The 20,181-nt window shown below is 36.2% G+C and overlaps 1 long non-coding RNA gene across 1 annotated transcript in view; it reads right to left on the bottom strand.

Annotated features, from left to right (window-relative positions):
* Nucleotides 1-16,879, bottom strand: part of LOC118012269 — a 37,338-nt gene extending 20,459 nt beyond the window's left edge. Inside the window, exons 1-2 of the long non-coding RNA XR_004679661.1 lie at nt 16,633-16,879; nt 15,972-16,097 (exon numbers count right to left, since the gene is read on the bottom strand). This is a non-coding gene — a long non-coding RNA (uncharacterized LOC118012269). The remainder of the gene's footprint in view (nt 1-15,971; nt 16,098-16,632) is intronic.
* Between the last annotated feature and the right edge of the window lie 3,302 nt (nt 16,880-20,181).

The raw sequence follows: 20,181 nt of genomic DNA, 5'->3' as shown, positions 1-20,181 counted from the left end.
ATTCTCTTGCAAGCCGTTGACACCCAAACAGTCTTTATTTTCTTTTGAAATTATTGTTTATAGATTTATATTTAAATAAAAATTGATAAATGCTTAATGGAAAAAAAAGTTATAAGAACCTATAAGGAAATGAAAGTTCAATCTTATTTCTGTTCCACTGCCAGAAATTTGAAAAGATGGTGTGGTTGGGGCGCCTGGCTAGTTCAATCATAAGAGCATGCAACTCCTGATCTCAGGGTCTTGAGTTCAAGCCCCATGTTAGGTGTAGAGATTACTAAAAATAAATAAACTTTAAAAAAAATTTGTGGTCTGGTATGTAATCTTCCAGATTTAAAAATGTTTTCTATTTGAATATATATCCACTTACATATGTTTAAAATAAACTATACAAACTTTTAACTGACTCACTTTTTTCAAATGTAATATATATCTGACCTTCTTCCATATCAGTACAATAAATATTTCTCATTATTTTTAATAGCTGTATAGTATTCCATTCCATATACATACTTTAACTGATTCCTCTGATAATTGTTAAATTATTTCTAATTTTTTACTATTTAAGATGATACTAAAAAAAACCCCAAAAGATAAAAAGCAAAGAAGGAGTGGTGCTCTACATATACACTGACCACATCCCAGCTTATAAATACCAGTCTCTAGGACTGGACTGGAATGAGAACTCCTCAGGAAAATGGCTGATTCCAGTGCTAGGATGAGGAGAGTGAGCCTAGGTCATCTTATTGTACCAGAAAGTAGGAAAGTGTTCTGAAAATGATCGGATTATGTCAAAAGGATGCAGAAATTTGCTTGATGTGGTTCCATTTGCCAAGTCTGGTCCAAATTTGAGTCCCAAAATAATAAGGATTATATCTTAATTAAGATAAAATTGTTAATATTGTATGTTAATAAAGATTATTTTATTGACTAAAATTAGAAGTCACGGGGCGCCTGGGTGGCTCAATTGTTAAGCATCTGCCTTTGGCTCAGGTCATGATCCCAGGGTCCTGGAATCGAGCCCCGCATCGGGCTCCCTGCTCTGCGGGAGGCCTGCTTCTCCCTCTCCCACTCCCCCTGCTTGTGTTCCCTCTCTCGCTGTGTCTCTCTCTGTCAAATAAATAAAATCTTAAAATAAAATAAAATTAGAAGTCACTAGTCCGTACTGATATAAAGAAAATCTAAATATATACAGGAAAAGAGAAAGCTCTTCCTTACAGTAGAAAGCAAACAATATAGAAGGAATGATGAAATTAGAAAATCACTGTTTGACAACCATCATGTTAACAACTGACTTGGGTATGAATCAACATGAGATCCTAAAATTAGTGGGTGAAAGTTTGAGGAGTAACTGAATTTTTTTAGTCTCAAAGTATGTACCCACAAAAGACCTATTAATTACAAAGAGAAATATGGTAATATTACCCTAGAAAAACCTGGCAAACACCTTAACCATGTGTTCAAAGTTAACATTACCAGTAAGAAGACAAAACTGTAACATGTGCCTCCTGGTCTGATAAACAAAGGGAAGAACTAAAAAGTACATGACATGAACCCAGTCATGAAAATACATGAGACTGACCCAAAGTAAGAAAAAGTCTGCAAATTACCTGGCCTGTACTCTTTTAAAAATGTCAGTGTCATGACCTACAAAGAAAGACACAGAAACGGTTCCAGATTAAATGAAACTAAAGAGACATGACAATGAATACAAGCAATGGATTTTCTTGCCATAAAGAACATTACTGGGACAACTGAAGAAATCTGAATAAGTTCTCTAGCTAAGATAATAGTGTTATATCAATATTGAATTCTTTTTTTTTTATGTTATGTTAATCACCATACATTACATCATTAGTTTTTGATGTAGTGTTCCGTGATTCATTGTTTGCATATAATACCCAATTCTGAACTTTGATAAATGTACTGAGATTATATGGAAATGTCCTGGAGTTTTAGGAAATATACAATGAAGTATTTAAGAGTAAAGGAATACTCTGTACAACTCATTCTCAAGCTCTGCAGAAAAAAGTTGTGTAAGGGTGTGTGGAGAAAGGAAAAAGAAGGAAAAGAAAACAAATGTAATAAAGTGTTAATACTTGGGAATTCAGGGTAAAAGTTATATTCTTTGGTTATTCTTGTGATTTTTCTGTAAATCTCAGATTATGCCAAGAGTAAATTTTGTAAACAGTACTCAAGTGAACATCAGTGTTTATAAATATTTGTATCATTCTAAAGGAGTTACTGTAGAATAAATTCCAAGTGGAACTGATAAATCAAGGAATATACACATTTTGGATTTTCAGAGAAACTGAAAAAAATCTTATGTGCCATTTGATAATTCACAAATGATACAGAAGATAGTGCATTTCTGACACTTCGACATCAATGAGCACTGTCCCTCTTTTGAATCTGCGTCTGATAAGCAAGAAATGAGATCTCTTCACTATTGGGGTTTGCAGTCCTTTGATGAGCAGAGAGATTGAATATCTCTTCATAGATTCAGTAATCATTTTAATTTCATTCTGTTTAAAGTGCCCGTTCATATGCTTTGCCATTTCAGGTGTCAGTTTTTTCCTTAATCATTTGTAAAATTTATTATGTTGAGAAGAATAACGAATGTAATATTGATTGTGAATGTGGATTCTTTCAACCTTTTAATTGTGCTTTATAATTTTAGGTAATCAAATCAGTCTTTTCCATAGGGATCAGGATTTCATATCATGTTTAGAAACTGAGTCTAGGGGCACCTGGTTGGTTCAGTTGGTTAAGCGACTGCCTTAGGCTCAGGTCATGATCCTGGAGTCCCAGGATCAAGTTCCCCAATCGGGCTCCCTGCTCAGCAGGGAGTCTGCTTCTCCCTCTGACCCTCCATTTGGCCCTCCTCCCTCTGACCCTGAATGCTCTCTCTCATTCTCTCTCTCTCAAATAAATAAAATCTTTAAAAAAAAAAAAGAAAAAAGAAACTGAATCTATATAAAACTTTTTTAAAAGTTTAACATTTTTTTACAGTTTTATCTTGACGGAAGGGAAGTTAATAACAATCTGTAAACCAAATGCTCCACATGTTCTACATTGAAAACAATTGTTACAGAACAATTCCATTTTCCTAGCTTGCTCAAGATTTATGATGGATCTGGATCCCAAGGACAGATTTGGTAGATTTCCCTCATCTTCCCCCAGCCCAGTCCCACTCCAGCAGATGACAGTATGTGTAGGGAAAGGGCTGTCATCCTTCCCAAATACGCTATCTTTTCCCAGAAATAATATCTTAGTGTAAATATCTGCCTGGAGAGAATCTAGTTGTTTTCTGCTTAGATGGGGCTGGCAGGCAGTATCAGTCCCTTTGCTCCCTTGAAAGCACATGGGCCTGTGGGCTGCCATCCTCTTGAAGGATCCTGTCATTCCCTGTCAATCCATATTAGACAAGGATAGTGTTTTGTAACAATTTATCTCCTTCAAGGTGATTTAGTTATTTTCTGCCGGGATTATGCTAGAGGATGTCATTACTTTTGTCCTGTCTGTCTCGTTATTTTTATTGCCAGAAAGTGTCGTTTACTTTCACTGATAATCTCTCTCTCTGAGAAAAGATTGTATTAATATTTTTCTGCTGGCTAAAAGCTTCATTTTTTACATCAAAGGACATAGATATAAGATTGCTGTGCCTGTTCTTTGAAGACGCTGTCACAAATAAACAATAAACAACTCTAAGGAAAAGGGAGCTTTAAAAGTAGCAACATGTTATGCATAGAATATTTTTAAAAGAAAAGAGCACCTATATAAGCATTCAATTACATGTAAATTGACTTCTTTGAATCATAGTGTGTTGGTTAAGAGGAAAGATTTGGATTTCACCATTGCTAACTAAGTAACACTGAACATGTGTCATAGGCTGTTATAACTTACTCTTCTTATCTGTAAAGTAGAAATAATTACTGTACTGCGTTCTAGTGTTGTTGCAAAGATTTACTTAGAGAAATCCATGGGAAGTATTTTAATAGCACTTAGTATATATTAAGAACTCAAGGAACATTAGCTGTCTTCATCATCAACATTATAAATAATCCTTAAACATTGCAGTGATAACTATCCAAAATAATTAGATTCTGAAATAACATATCTAATACTTAATAGTATTATCTGTAATATACAAATGCCCTTTAATGGGACATTGACAGATACTGACTGAACCAAAAGTTTCTCATTAATTCGTGAACTACTACAACAACAACAACAAAAATCTGTACAGCAGTTACAGAGAGGAATACTTCCAAAAATATGGCATTAGTTAAGTCAGGCCTCTACAAAGAATATTTTTCATTTTTGGATAACAGTATTTTACCATAATTGCCTCTCTAAGTGAAGAGATTTGTAATGGACTTGCTGTAAATAAATTAAGGCTTCTTCCTCATGAAGTCTTCTGCCATTTTTTGGACCATCCTGGAAAAGGTGGCTCCATGACAGTTCTTTCATTCAGACCTCGGACAGCTCCTGGCACACTCCAAATCCCCACTCTAATATTCCTCCTCCTGGCACCCCCCACCATTTAATTTAGGATTTTATGTTTACTCCTATTCTACTAGTCTTCCTTTATATATACACTGTACATGCTCTGTATTATTTCACATTTTGGAACAAAAAACAAGTTGCCAGGCAATAATCACTATATGATGTCTTAAAGGAGTTATGTATCCCAATAAAACAAATATGGCATAAATGATAAGAAACAGAAAATAAGTGTAAAATGAACACTTAAGAATTATGAAACTTAAAACTGACTTCTGTGTCTAATCTCATCAGTAGTTTGAATTACTGGCTCTATTAACGTATTGGGGAGAATCACAAACATAGCGTAGCTTTATTTAACATGATGAAGTAACTCATTATATCCTTGGATACAATGGACACTGTCTGCATAAAGATAGATCGATTCATTGGCAATTGAATGGACTTGCCCAATATGTGTTAATTAATGGAATAATAAAGGGGAGGCTGTAAGGGAAAACAACAATTAAAATGTTGTATGTTCTTTTAAAATTTATTGATATACAATTAAAGCATGTGAAATGCATAGATTTTAGGGGTACTTTCAGTTTTAACAAATGCAGGCACCCATGTAATTCACACATTTCTCAAGATATGGGGCATTTCTCTCTTTAGGAAGTTCCTGTGCCCTTTTCCCAGTCAATCCCTCCCACCCAGAAAGCAACACTTTTCAGAATCCTATCACAAGAGATTAATTGCACTTGGTCTAGAACTTTATGTACGTGGGAATCATGCAACATGTACTTTTTGGACTCTTGGCTTCTTTTATTGCATGGTATTGTTAGAGATACATCCATATTGCAGAACGTGACACTAATCCTTTTTTTTCTGAGTAGTATTCCATTGTATGAGTATACTAGTTTGTTTATCCATTCTTCTCTTGATGGATACACACCTAGACAGTTTCCAGATTTTACTATTATGAATAGAGCTGCTATAAACATTCTTCTACTAGGCTTTATGTTGATACATATTTTCATTTCTCTCAGATAAACAGCGGGAAGCACAATACTCTGTAAATACATAATTTTTAACTTTATAAGAAATTGCCACACTATTTCCCAAAGTGGTTTACCATTATTATTCCTACTAGCGTTATGAGAATTCTGAAAGTTCCATATCCTTGACAGCATTTGGTATTGCAAGTTTTTTTGTTGTTGTTTCCATTTGAACCCTTTAATAAGGGGTATTTCCTTGTGGTTTTAATTTGCTTCCCTGTGCTTGATAATGCTGAGCAATAAGGTTTTTTTTTTTTATTTTTTTATTGTTATGTTAATCACCATACATTACATCATTAGTTTTAGATGTAGTGTTCCATGATTCATTGTTTGTGCATAACACCCAGTGCTCCATGCAGAACGTGCCCTCTTTAATACCCATCACCAGGCTAACCCATCCCCACCCCCCTCCCCTCTAGAACCCTCAATTTGTTTTTCAGAGTCCATCCTCTCTCATGGTTCATCTCCCCCTCTGATTTCCCCCCTTTCATTCTTCCCCTCCTGCTATCTTCTTCTTTTTTTTTTTTCTTAACATATGAGCAATAAATTCTTTATCAGGTACATATGTTGCAAATATTTTCTCCCAAGTCTATGAATTGACTATTCATTACTTAGCGGTGTCTTTGGAAGTACAGAAGTGTTTGATTGTAATGAGCTTCAATTAACATTTTCTTTCTTTTATGATTAGTGCTTTCTGGGTCATTGTTAAGAAATTTTCATTTTACCCAAGGTTGCAAAGCTATTTTACATCGAATGCTCCTTGAAGCTTTATTAATTTAGCCTTTATGTGTAAGTCTATAAGCCCTCTTGAATTAATTTTAGTGTATAATATGCAGTAGGTAGTGTAGGTGCGTTCATTTTTTTCCCGTATAGATATCCGAATGTTCCTATAACATTGGTTGAAAATGTTCCTTCAGCACAGAACCACTCTGGAACTTTTGTATCAAGTCATTGGACTGTATATACATAGATCTCTTTGGGGGCCCTTTATTCTGTTCCATTGATCAATTTGTCTGCATTTTGACCAATCTCATACTATATTACTATACTTTTATATAGTAATTTGCTTATTATATCTTTATGTAAGTCTTAAAACCAAGTAACGTAAACCCTCCAACTTTTAAGATTATTTTGGCCATTTTAGGTTCTTTAAATCTTTCACATAGTTTTTAGAACCAGCTTGACAATTTCTCAAAAAGTCTTACAGTCATTTCTATTAAAAGTTCATTGAATGTACAGATCAATTTGGCAGGGTTTTACATCTTAAAAATATTGAACCTTCCTGTCCAAGAATATGGTATATCTTTATTTATTTAGGTCTGCTTTAGTTTCTCTCAGCAGTGTTTTGTAGTTTTCAGTGTAGAGGTTCTATACATTTTTTATTAAATTTATTCCTAAGTATTTTATGACTTTGGATGCTACTACAAATGCGGATTGCTTTTTAAACCTCTTTTCAATTGTTCATTGCTATTATAGAGAAAAATAATTGAGTTCTGTATACTAATTTTGGATTCTCAACATGTTAAATTCACTTACTTTTAGTTGGTATTTAGTTGGAGATTTTTATAGATTTTTTGTATACAATAATATCATCTGAAAATAGTTTTATGTTCTTCTTCCTTCAAATCTTGTCTTTTTTCTTTCCCATAGCATTAGCTAGAATGTCTAAATAGTACAATGTTGAAGAGAAGTGGGAAAAGTTTTAATATTGCAACACTGGGCAGTAGGCTTTTCAGAAATGCATTATATGAGGTGGGTGAAGTTTCTAGCTATCTCTAGTTTTTGTGTGAATTTTTATTATGAATAGGTGCTAAATTTTGCCAAATACTATTTATGCATTTCTTGCAGTGATTGTGAGTTTTTTTCCTAGTTTAAACTATTAATTTGAATTATATCAATTTTTTAATGTTAAAAGAATCTCACGTTTATGTCTAAGCCCCCCATGGTCATGATTTATTATGGTTTTAATATATATTATTTAATTTGATGTGCTAATATTTTGTTAAGATTTTCTACATCTATGGTTATGAGCGTTATTAGTTCATTTTTTTTTTCTTGTGGTATTATTATCTGGTTTTGGTAATAGCATTATGCTGACCTTATAAAATAAATGGGGAATTGTGTTTTTTCTTTTCTATTTTCTGAAAGAATTTGTGTACATTTAATATTATTTATTAATTAAGTGTTTGATGGAACTCACCAGTGAAACCATCTGGGCTAGGAGTTTTCTTTGTGGAAAGGTTTTTTAATGAAAAGTTCAATCTCTTTAGCAGCATAGGGTATATTAGCTTTTTATAGCTGTGTTAACGAATTATCCCTAAAACTTAACAGCCTAAAATAACAAACATTTATTATCTCACAGTTTCTGTGGGTCAGTAATCAGGGAGCAGCTTAACTGGCTGCTTCTGACTCAGAATCTCTCATGAGATTTCAGTCAAGCTGTCAGCCTAGGCTGCCATCATCTGAAGACTCAGCTGGAAGAGAATCCACCTCGAGTTCATTCATGAGGCTCTTGGCAGGCCTCAGTACTTGCTGGTCATTGACTACTAGTTCCTTCCCTGGTGGGCTTCTCCAAGGCTACCTAACTGCTGTCCTCACAAAATGGCAGCTGGTTTACCACAGAGTGAGTGATACAAGACAGAGATAGAGATAGATACAGATATAGATAAGGTATATATAGAGAGACCCATAATGTCTTTTATAATGGAATCTCAGAACTGAACATGCCATAATTTCTCTTGTATTCTATTGGTCACACAGGCCAATTCAGATAAAACATTGGAGGGGACAACACAAAGGTATGAATAGCAGTATTGTGAAATATACAAATTAATACAATCATAAGCAGTGGGGAAAAAAATAAAGGTATACTTTTCAGAAAAAAAGAAGTATTCATCCCAGTATCTGTACATATACTGGGAGTTTTATGCTCCTTTCTGACACTAATATAGAGAGGCATTGACAAACTGGACTAGTTAGGCAAGATAATAGACAACAAATATTGCAGAGTGTTTCTCAAATGCCAAATGAAGAATGACTTACAACTGGTTGAAAATCTTGAAAAGCAGCATATTCTTTGATCTGATAGTCCTACCTTTAAGGATTTATCCTGAGAAAAAACCCTGGATGAGTACACAAAGAGTTGTGTGTGGAGTCTTCACAGTGTTGGGGTTACCTGGCTGGCTTAGTCAGTAGAGTGTGTGACTCTTGATCTCAAGGTCATGAGTTCAAGCCCCACATTGCACATGGAGCCTACTGTAAGTTTAAAAAAGAAAAAAGGCTTCACAGTGTTATTTAGCAAAGAAAAATATGCAAAGAACTTATTTGTTCCAAAGTAATGTTACATAAAATTGGTATTTTGTAGCCATCAAAATGATTTTCTAAAAATCTTCATTAACATGAAAATATTTTTATCATTAGTTCTAAGTAAAATAGACACAAGTCACAAAAATAGAATTTCCACAGAATGATTCCATTATAAGAAAAATTTATGTATAAAAAAGTCTAGATATTATTTTTTTAAGATTTTATTTATTTATTAGAGAGAGAGAGCACCCACTCAAGAGAGAGCCAGAGCAGAGGGAGGGGCAGAGGGAGAGGGAGAAGCAGACTCCCCGCTGAGCAGGGAGCCCGATGCAGGCCTCCATCCCAGGACCCTGAGATCATGACCTGACTGGAAGGCAGATGCTTAACCAACTGAGCCACGCAGGTACCCAAAAGTCTAGACATTATTACTGAAAATATTAACAGTTATACCAGAGTGGACATCTGTTGTTTTGGCTTACCCAGTATCTATTTCTCCTTCTCCTAATAGCAAGACCTAGACTTTTCAATTATCCTTTTCTCATCCTCTGTTCAATGACTGGGTGGAATTAACTCAAACCCCCAAGTTCAACAAAGGAGTTGGCATGTGACCTAGTCTCAAGTAATCATTGTATTCCCAGGCCCGCCACAGATATTAATTCAAGGTTAGGGATTGAGAAAGTCAAACCCCAGACTTGTTTGAGTAAGTCTCGAGCTAGAGCGGCTGTTACTCTGTTGTTGAAGCCAAGAGATGGCAAGAGTACCTGGTGAGATCAGTTGACCGTGCATTTCCAGTCAAGCCCTAGTGTCCTCATCTCACTTAGGCTCCACTACCCTATGTTATATCATCATGTTTCTCCCTACCACAGACACCTCTACTTGCCTTTGCTGCACCTCATGGCTTTTGGACTGAATTAGGAAAAAAGGAAGGAAGAAAAGTTGGCAGGGAAGGAGGGATGAATAGAGAGAGGGAGGAATAACGCTTGGTTTTCATTGACTTATGAAAAGACGGCTAGGTAAGAAATTAGGAAAACTTATTTGAGACAAATGAAAACAAAAGGGGAACCAAGACCACTGTCTTCTTCATGGTTAAGGACTCACATATAGAAACAAAAAGAACTGTTTTGAATTCAATGGTATAAGTTAAAGGGAGGCATATTTCCTTCAGTATATGCAACATAGTGTTCTAACAATGAGAGCTGTCTAAAGGTAAGATGGGATGTCTTGTAAAGCTATGAACCCCTTGTAACTGGGAGCATTGAAGCAGAGACTGGATGCCAATCATCAGAGTTTTGTACAGGAGATTCATTCCTGCCTTCAAAGAGGAAAGTAGCTCCAAATGACAACTAAATTAGTTGACCTGGGTGGGTAACTAACTTGGGAACCCTGGGCTTTCATTTCATCTTTTATTTCCTAATATGACAAATGAGTCTTTGCACCGTACGCTTTTTAACATAACTCAAAAAAATGTCTGAAAGAGGATATTTGGGGAAAGCAGTACTCGCAATTTTCTACTAGCAAAAATAATTAGGTCCTGATCTTCCTGTGACTCAGAACAATCAGTAGTCAGTGCTTTAAATACAAAGAACCTAACGTGACACAGTGTTCCCTTTTGAAATATAAAGCTATTTTGAAATATACAGAGAAGAGAAATTTCCCTTGGATAAAACTGAAAACATTACATACCATATCGGGGAAAGAAAAACATTATATTTTTATCAGCATGGGACTTTAGAGTGTTTTTTATGAAAACATGAGCATGAGAAAGTGAAAAAAACAAAAAATATTGATAAATTTCTGAACTGTCAGATTTTAGCTAATGGAGTAAAATCATTCAGGTCCTTATGGAATAAATCTTACTCATGAGTGTTCATTCCTTTAAGCAATAAAAGTTCTGTTTTGAAAGAAGTCTTTTTACAAATGTATAGGTACATTTGCCATTTTCCTGCCTTAACAGAGAATACAAAAAAAATAAATAAATAATGTCTTAATGACCCACAGAGTTATCACTGTATATTCAACTTAATGGAGGCCCTCAGAGTCTTCTGAAGGATATTATGTGTGTGTGTGTATATATATATATATACATATATTCGTACATTAGCATGCCATTAATGTGTTTTGAGTAGTATTGTCTCCTTTTTAAAGTTTTTCACTTTTCTTCCTTACTATCAGACTCCAGTCTGTCATTCTTCAATGCTGCTAATAAATCTATCTCTGGCAGCTTTTTTCCTGATATTAAATTTGCTGCTTTTTTATCTTCTACTATTTTGAAAAATGGATATCTTAAGCAGAATAAGAACACACAAGAAAGATTAGATCAAAATGGTGTGTGTGCCTCATCTTCCTTTCCCAAATCCTTAGAAATAAAGGAAATCAATGCTGTATGCGTGCAATACAAGAATGTATGGCATTTTTATAATGAGTTTATTTGAAGTGTATAATTCCTAGGGGAGTCAAAACTGTTTGGAGTATCTTGGTTCATACCTCCTCCCCACAATACTGGAGCTGGGATGGAGGATATTTGATATAGAGACAATCAAAACCATGTGGTTTGTGGGAAAGAGACTTGACAAAAAGCATAACATGTTCAGTGTATGGACGCTTGCTACAAGGAGGCCTTCCCCTTCGCTATCCTGGCCACTCATCAAATTTTAAAAAGCTTAGATTTTAAAATGAGAAACTGACCCTTTTCAGTTTAATTTGAGCAGAATTCACATTTTCTTCAAGTCGACATGTAAACAGCATATAAGAATGGTAAATTTTAATGTATATGTAAATTACTTAATCCCTTAATAGTTTTGAACTGGAAACTATGACTTTTTTCAGTTCTGGAAGATTCCAAGTTATCATTGCTTCAAATGTTTCCTCTCTGCCAGTCCCTCATTCTCTTCCTCTAAAACTCTTGTTAGAAGGACATTAGAATCTTCACATCTACCCTCCGTATCTCTTAGTTACCTTTTCATATTTTAATCTCTTTTGTCTCTCTGTGTGGTGTTTTAGGTGAATTCCTCAGACTGTCTTCTCATTCCCTAATTTTCTCTTTTACTATGCTAATGTATCAATTAGGTATTGTTGTCTCACAACTCCAAAATTTAGTGGTTTGAAATAAGAACAATGTATTGTTTCTCATGATTTTGTGGGTTGGCTGGGTGGTTTTTCTGCGAGCCTTGCCTGGACTCCCTCTTGCAACTACAGCTACCTGGCAGGTCAGCTCGAGTCTGGGCTTCCCTGGGCTGTGGGACAGCTAAGGACGTGATCTCTCACTGCCCAGGAGGTAACCATGGCTTCTGTATTCCCAGCAGCACGAGTGTATAAGACCCAATACCTACGTACCTTCCAAGCCTCTACTTGCATCACTGTTGCTAGTGATTCATTGGCTAAAACAAGTCATAGAGAAATAGACTCCACCTTCTGATGGCAGGAGCTACAAAAAATGTATGGCCTTTCTTCATAGTTTACCATACCTGGCTAGAATTTATTCATCATCTATATTTTATATTACAAGTCTAGTTTCTCGTTTATAATATTTGTAACTCTTTTTTCACATCCACATACTCTCTTTTTATGCCTATTTTGTTGCATGAAATCTTGTTCTTGTAATGAATATATTTTTTAAATTTCCTTCTTTGAAAGAACAAACTTATTTTAAGATCTTCATCATATTATACCACGCAACTGATTTCACAGGAGGGAAATTTATGTTCTGCTTGTTAACTTTGTTGGTTGTCTTTTTTATCACTACTTTTTTCATGAGGTTCATTTGAGGGGTGGCTTTTGCTTCAATTTGTTGTTTTGGTTCTCAACCTCTCTCCTACTTTATCCTACTTTTACTTACTCTCCCAATCCTTCAGACCTGTGGTTCAGAATTGAGTCTTAAAATCTGTTTTTGGGATCCCACGCTATTACAACCTATAGGTTTAGAATGGATTTCGGCCTGGGGCCAGAAGGCAGCTTGACTCAATTTCCAGTTACAAGTCTTCTTGCTTCCTGCGTCCTTAGCCTACATGTTCCTGTGAGCCCCAGTCAGCTGCCAGGAGGTGGAGGGTAAAAAATCAGGGCCTTTCCTTTTTCAGCTTCCTTTCATAGGGGTGAGTAGGAAAGGTCCCACTCCAGCCACTGGCTTTAAGCTATGAATCAGGCCGGGTCCCCCATCTCCTGTGGAGGATTTTTAATCTTCATTACCACCAGGAGCCATTCCTTCCCCACTTCTGTTTCCAGGCTCATCATCTGGCAGTCTTTTGACTTCAGTCCCACTTACTCATTCATATTTCTGTCAGTTTATGAGCCACGAAGATGTTTCCATGTTTTGGATTCGGCCTATGGATTTTACATTTTATCTATTATGGCTATGCATTTCAACTAGATGAAGTACATTACATATGAATGTACTATCCAACATTTTAGCAAAGCACCTTATATCAACTCAAAGTATATGATAAGCACAGGAAAAGGTGCTCAATACTGTTAACCATTAGAGAAATATAAATTAAAACCACAATCAGGTGTTACCATATAATTATTAGGATAGCTAAAATTAGAATCTGATCATACCAAGTGTTGACAGGATGTAGAGCAAGAGGAACTCTCATACACTGTTGGTGGGAATGAAAAATTATACAAGTTTAAGAAAATAGCCTGGCAGTTTCTTAAAAAGTTAGCATACACCTACATATGATTTATCCATTCCCCTCTTAGGTATTTACCCAATTAATGCATTCATCCACATAAACACTTGCACATAAATGTTTATGACAGTTTTATTTGTAATGGCCAAAAATTCAAATTCTATCAACAGGTGGATGAGTAAATAAACTGGTATATGCATACAATGGAATGCTACTTGGCAATTAAAAGGAATGAATTATTAATACAGAATGAATCTCAAAATAATTAAGCTGAGTGAAAGAAGCCAGACAAAAAGAAAACATACCGTATGGTTCCATTTATAAACATTCGAGAAAATGCAAACTAATCTACAATGACAAAAATTAGATCAGTAATTGCCTGGGGATAGGGAGGGGAAACGGAGAAGGGTGAAGGTAGAAATCATAGTCATGAAGGAGATTTTGGAGGTGATGGATATGTTCATTATGGTGATGGTTTCACAGTACTTATATACCCAGCTTAAATTATACACTTGATATCCAGTTTATTATATACTAATTATGCCTTAGTAAAGCTTTTTAGAAATAATTGGATGCTATGTATTTCTGAGCTCGTTTAACTTGGACATACTAGTTTTACTTAAAATGAAATTGTAATATTGACAAAAATATTAACAGTGACAACTAAAATTTATTGAGCACTTTGCCAAGCCAGTTATTATGCTAAGCATTCTACTAGGTCATCTCACTTGACCCCTTCAACAAACTTATCAATAACCTCATTATCTAGATAAAGAAGGTTGGGCTTCAAAAAATCTATCCTTTACTACATATATAATTTAAAATAATTCTAAAAATATATTACCTAGCAGAGCAAGCAGCTCACTGAATTTAGTGATCTCTTCCTAACCCTGTCCAACCATGAAATTCCCTCTGTATATATATATTTTTAATATTTTTATTTATTTATTGAGAGAGAGAGAGAATAAGAGAGAGCATGAGAGGGAGGAGGGTCAGAGGGAGAAGCAGACTCCCTGCTGAGCAGGGAGCCTGATGCGGGACTCGATCCTGGGACTGAGCTGAAGGCAGTCGCTTAACCAACTGAGCCACCCAAGCGCCCCCCCTCTGTATATATTTTTAATGACTGTGAGAATTTCAGTTCTAATGTAAGACAATGGTGAGCCCCTCCCATTGCATCTAATTTGATAAAGTAAGATCTGGGAGAGGGAAATAGAGACTAGACACAAAAAAGAGTTGAAGAAGTTCAAATGGGGTTTCCCCTCCCATAAAGGGATATAAAGTTTAAAGAGAAGAGGAGGAGAAGTATGTGCAGACTTTAAGATTTCCTTCTTGTGACATCTGTAAGGGAAAGGAAGGAAGCCAAATACATGTTCTTTGGCTTGAGGTGATCATAGAAAGAGCTGCGACCTTATAAAACTGAGTATTTGGAAAGAAAGTAAGAAATACCTGCTTTATGATATGAGTGTTTTAAATACAGATGACTCACAGTTTTTTTCCAGTTCAAATATCCAAGTTCTTCTCTGTCCCTTAGTTAAGGCAATAAGGTGGTAAGACAGAGCAGATGAGAAGGCCTGACCAAGATGCAGGTGGCTGGAGCATAAGATTAAATAACTGTAGGTACAGAAAGAAAAGCACTGATAGATCTAGAACTGAATAAAGCCTTGTTATCCAGATTATCTTCCATAAAAGAAAATAAATGGTATGGATATCTGATTAAAACTAAAAGAGAGGGAAATTCTGAAAATTTTCTATAAGGAAAACAGTAAATGGGAATTGAATACAGCATACATTACTTAAGGTATGTAAAATATCAGTGGTGCTGTCCTTATAAATAAATAATGTCTCATCTAAGATGACATAAAAATGCTTGCCAATCTTAAGGCACAAGAAAGACATTTCTGGAAGGATGCAGGGCCCACTGGAGCAAAAGTTCTGGAGGCCCCTGGCTGTACCTGACATTGAGCTGGGATCCATGCTGGATGATGAAAAATCCAATAGCCCTCAGGCAAATAACCAAGGTCACTGGGGCAAGTGACTGGCACTTGGGGAAGTGGCTACTTATACAAATGCATGGGATTATTTTGCTATTTTAATTAAAATGCTTCTCTCTCTCTCTCACTCTCTTGCTCTCATAAGTACTTGGTCCTACTCACCTAAACAGAGAAAGCAAAGAACTGTGAAAGAATTGGTTACTGTATGAGTTAGGAATGGGCAGAGCTACAAACAGTAGAAAAGTCGACCAGAGGGGCTTAACAGAAGAGTTTTTTCATATCACACACACACACACACCCCAAGACTAGATATGAGCAGTCCAAGGTTTGGACATGTGATGCACAGAGACATCGTCAGGGACCCAGTCTCCTTCCATCTTCATGCTCCTCTATCCTCAGCCATCCTCACCATGCTTGTTGCCTCATTGTTGCAAGATGATTCCTGCACCCCCCACTCTTCACATCTAGGTTTCAGGAAAGAATGAGATGGGAGAGTGAAGGAGTCATACCTGTCCTAGGAGAGCACATGCACGGCAGACGTCTGCTTGCCCTTGGCCAGAAGTGTGTCACATGTCACATTATCTACCCTAGATGAGCGTCAGGAAGTCAGTATTTATAGTGATGCACTTTGTTGCCTTGAACAAAATGAGAATTTATTAGTGAGGATGAAGGGGAAAAGAAATATTTGTTGGGTAGAAATACACTACACTCATCTAAAACCTCCATCACAAATTGGATAGAATTGGCTCTACCAATGAATTCTTAACATTTACGAAAATGTCTTAAAATAGCAAAGTACAGTTCAGTCTGCTATGGGTTTTTAACTAATGTATTGTGTCACTCAGTAAATGTTATTTTTAAATTTCACATCTGCAGGGATGTATGTAATCACAACCTCATGTTTAAGTGGAAACCGTTGTATTACATATAAGCTGTTTCTAAACATGTATAACTAATCAAATTTTTAAGCCAAATTTCTTCATCCATGCAGAAAAAAACACTCCTCGTTGATGTTCACATAAAAGCTTTTCATGAGTGTAAGATTAATTCTGTAGTGTTTGAGGAGAGAGAAGGGGCATAATTTTAAAATTGTAAAACTATCCTAGTGGAGGCCATCAAATATAAAGGACTTTTCAACTTAAAAAACATTTTAATTTCAGAGGTACTCACCCCTTTAAGGTAGTTGTATTTTGCTCTTCCTGGTTCTGCTTCTTTTCTAAGGTGATCTTCAGTTTCCATTCTGTCTTTCTCTATTTTTGCTTGACTTTTAATTTTTTTCTCCATTTCAGAACAGAATTTTTATAAGAGTGGTAGAGAAGTTTTTCCCCCCCCAAATTGCCCAACATCATGTATCTCTATTCTAGAAAATGGTGTTCTCATTTGTCTCCGCATAGAGGCTTTTCATAGTTTCTAGTGCAGCAAATGAAATGCAATAAGTTACGCTCCCCGTTTAAAAACATCTATGATGAAATACTATGTGAGAGTTCACTGGAGAATAACCCTTGCATAAAACGTTTGAGCATTGCTTTATTTAATGTGAATCCCAGTTTGGGAAGAAAAATGTTTTCAGAACAGTTTCCTTTTGGAAACTGTTAATACTGTTGGATCCCTTAAGTGCAGCAGAGAGGAGGGGGGGTCAGGTAGAAACCAACATACACAGTTAAGATCCTGATACTCACATACAGTGCATATAGTTCTATAATGCCTCAATCAAAAACTAAGTGGCTCTCTGAAAAATAAAGATGGAGGGTAACAAGTGACATTTCCAAGGTAGATGTTGGTTCTTTGTCCAAACTATACTTACGTTCAATTTGAATTAACTCAAAGTAAGTAGACTGAAATACTTACTGTATTGCTTGAAGCTCATTAGCCCATACCCTAAATTTATGTCACTAATGACCAATGTGTGGTGGTGACCTCCTTTCCTTCTTTTCTTTCTCAAGCCCAGACAATGCCTATTTGACAATGAATGGACCCAGTGAGTCACCTAGATCTAATCAGAGAGAGCTGTAAACTTGGCCAGAATTTGTTGTCACTATAAAATGTCATATCCTGCCTGTGAGGGTATAAGTTGGCTCAACTTTTTGGAAGATCATTTGATAATGCATCAAGAGTCTTTTAAAAACACAGCAATTCTACTTTGTACTCATATCTGATGATCTCCTTTGAATAAAATAGATTTATATACAGATGTTTATCATAGCATGTTTATAAAGGAAAGAATAAAAATAACTTCCAATTATTAGGTTATTAGGATAGAGCACACATGAAAAATGGCTGTGAAGATATAGTATTAGAAATGCAGATCAACTAAGATGGAACATATTGTCCTTTAAGAGTGATTGTCAAGAGTTTCTTGGAACCAGCCTGAGACCCATACATCAACCCCAAGTATCTGTCTATCTTCCTTTCTTTGACTAATTGGTGTTTCTACTTAAGTGTGTCATCATCCACCTTACATTAGAAGTGCCAAAAATGGGACTCCCAACCTAGCTCCCACTAGCCTCATTTTTATTAGTGGCATCATCCTTCTCTCACACTTGAAATCTTTGAGCAATCTTTGACTTCTCCTTTCTTGCCTATCAAGTTACCAAATTATAAACTTTCCTGAACCTGTTCTCTGTCCTTTCTTTTGCATTCCTATGGCTCCCACCCTAGCTTACTTTTCATTACTTCTTTTATGCAACAAATATTCAGCACGTACCCTGCACAAGACATTCCACTGCGGCGATGATACTAGGACAGATGATGTTCCTACCCACATGGATTTTATAGTCTAGCAGGATGGACAGACAGTCAATGACAAATTATGCAATTAATCACCAAACTACAGTTGTGATAATGCTTCACAGAAGAAGGACTGAAAATTGTAAGAGCAAGTAACTGGAGAGACATATCTAGTCTGGAGAGCTCAGGTTGAAAATTGCTTGAGGAAGTGCCATTTGTTTTGAGCTCTGAAGTGGGAGCATTAACTAAGTGAAGCAAGGAGAGAGCACTCTAGGCATTAGGAATGATGTGTTCAAGAAAACTGAGGAGGAAGGGACTTGGGGCATTCAGAATACTGGTGCAAAGCCAAGTTGGATGGAGGACAAAGAAAAGAGGAAATGGTCTGCCCCGAGGCTGCCAAGGTAGGGTGGCCAGATTATGCAGCGCATTATAGGCAATGTACTAGATTGTAGAACTCAAACAGCCTAAAAATAGCCTCTCTGACTCCAGGGTATACAGCCTCTTCAATTATTATTGCCCACTATAACTAGATACATCTTTCTAAAAGATCTGTTGAACCGTATCAGTCTCCTAACACAAAGAAAACTGAAAAAAAAAAAAAGATCATCACTAAGTAGCTCACCACTGCCTATGAACTCAAGGAGACTCCTCGGGCTTTGGTGTAGGCTGAATTGTGTCCCCCTCAAAATTCATATGCTGAAGTCTCTACCCTTAGTATCTTAGAATGTGATCTTATTTGGAAATAGGGGAAATGGGGTAATGGAAGATGTAATAGCTAAGGTCATTCTGGAGTAGGGTGGGCTCCTAATCCAATAGGACTGGTATCCTTACAAAAGGGAAAATTTGGACCCAGGCATATGCACGCAGAGAGAGTGCCATGTAATTGGAGTTATGTTGCCACAAGTCAAGGAACTACCAGCAGCTATGAGACGCCCTGGAACAAATCCTTTGCTAGCACTTCCAGAGGGAGTATGTCAGACTTCTGAACTCCATGTGAGACAATCAGTTTCTGTTGTTTAAGTCATTCAGTTTGTGATACTTTGTTACAGCAGTCCTAGCACACTAACGCCAACTTTTCACTTTAAATTTTTCATTTGAGATCAGTTGAACTGTTGTCCCCAGACATACAAGAGGACTACCACCCTTCTTGTTTTCCTTATTTCCTGACTAAAATGATCTCCCTTCTCTCTGCTTATCTGTATCAGTTCTTCCTTTTAAAACCCACCCATGGGAACCCCCTTCTCTTCTGAAGCCTTACATAATTATTTTTCAATGTCATATTCATGCAACTTTTGTAAGCTACCTTGAATAATTTAGGGGATATGATGAAGTAAAATAAGTGGATAAAAAGATGGTGTGGTGCCTAATTGCAATACCATTCATTGTCTGTCATATGATACTCTGTAGTGCCATTTTATTATGAATTTGTCTCATCTCTCCAACTAGATTATGTGCTTCATGACCTTTCTCGATGTTTTTGAATCCCCCAAAATAGTTCACCAAACCCTACTTTATTGCCTAAAATAAGCATCCCTGACTGACCTCTTATAAAGGGTGGCTAACTGGTTAGCCACCATGATGCTAACTGACTCTGAGTCAGGGGTTCCAATCCTCACTCTCAGTATCCACCTTCAACATCCTCTGGGACCATCACAGCACCTCTTTTCCAAGGGTCTTAGGGCTTTGGAGAACTAAAATACCTATCAAAACGGATAAGAAAATTTAGGCCTGAGATGTACATATATTAAAGTGTATTCAATTTAGAAACCATAATATAAGAAAGAATACAACAAACAATGGATATGTGCTTTTCCTATTCTAAGGCTAGTTCTATTAAATATGAATGAAGAGCATGGAGCCAATAACATAAAATTGCTTTTAATCATGACTGGAAATTTTTGCTGTGATTCAGACATGGGTTTAGTTTACTTTTTGCTGCTTTTTCAAGGCATATGAAGTTCAAAATCTTGTGTTCCTATTTATTTGTTAAAG

This window comes from Mirounga leonina, unplaced genomic scaffold (assembly GCF_011800145.1).
Source record: "Mirounga leonina isolate KUSES-001 unplaced genomic scaffold, KU_Mleo_1.0 Mir_151, whole genome shotgun sequence".
Taxonomy (NCBI): domain Eukaryota; kingdom Metazoa; phylum Chordata; class Mammalia; order Carnivora; family Phocidae; genus Mirounga; species Mirounga leonina.
The sequence above is the reverse complement of the archived record's forward strand: the minus strand, read 5'-3'. Positions and strand labels throughout refer to the sequence as shown.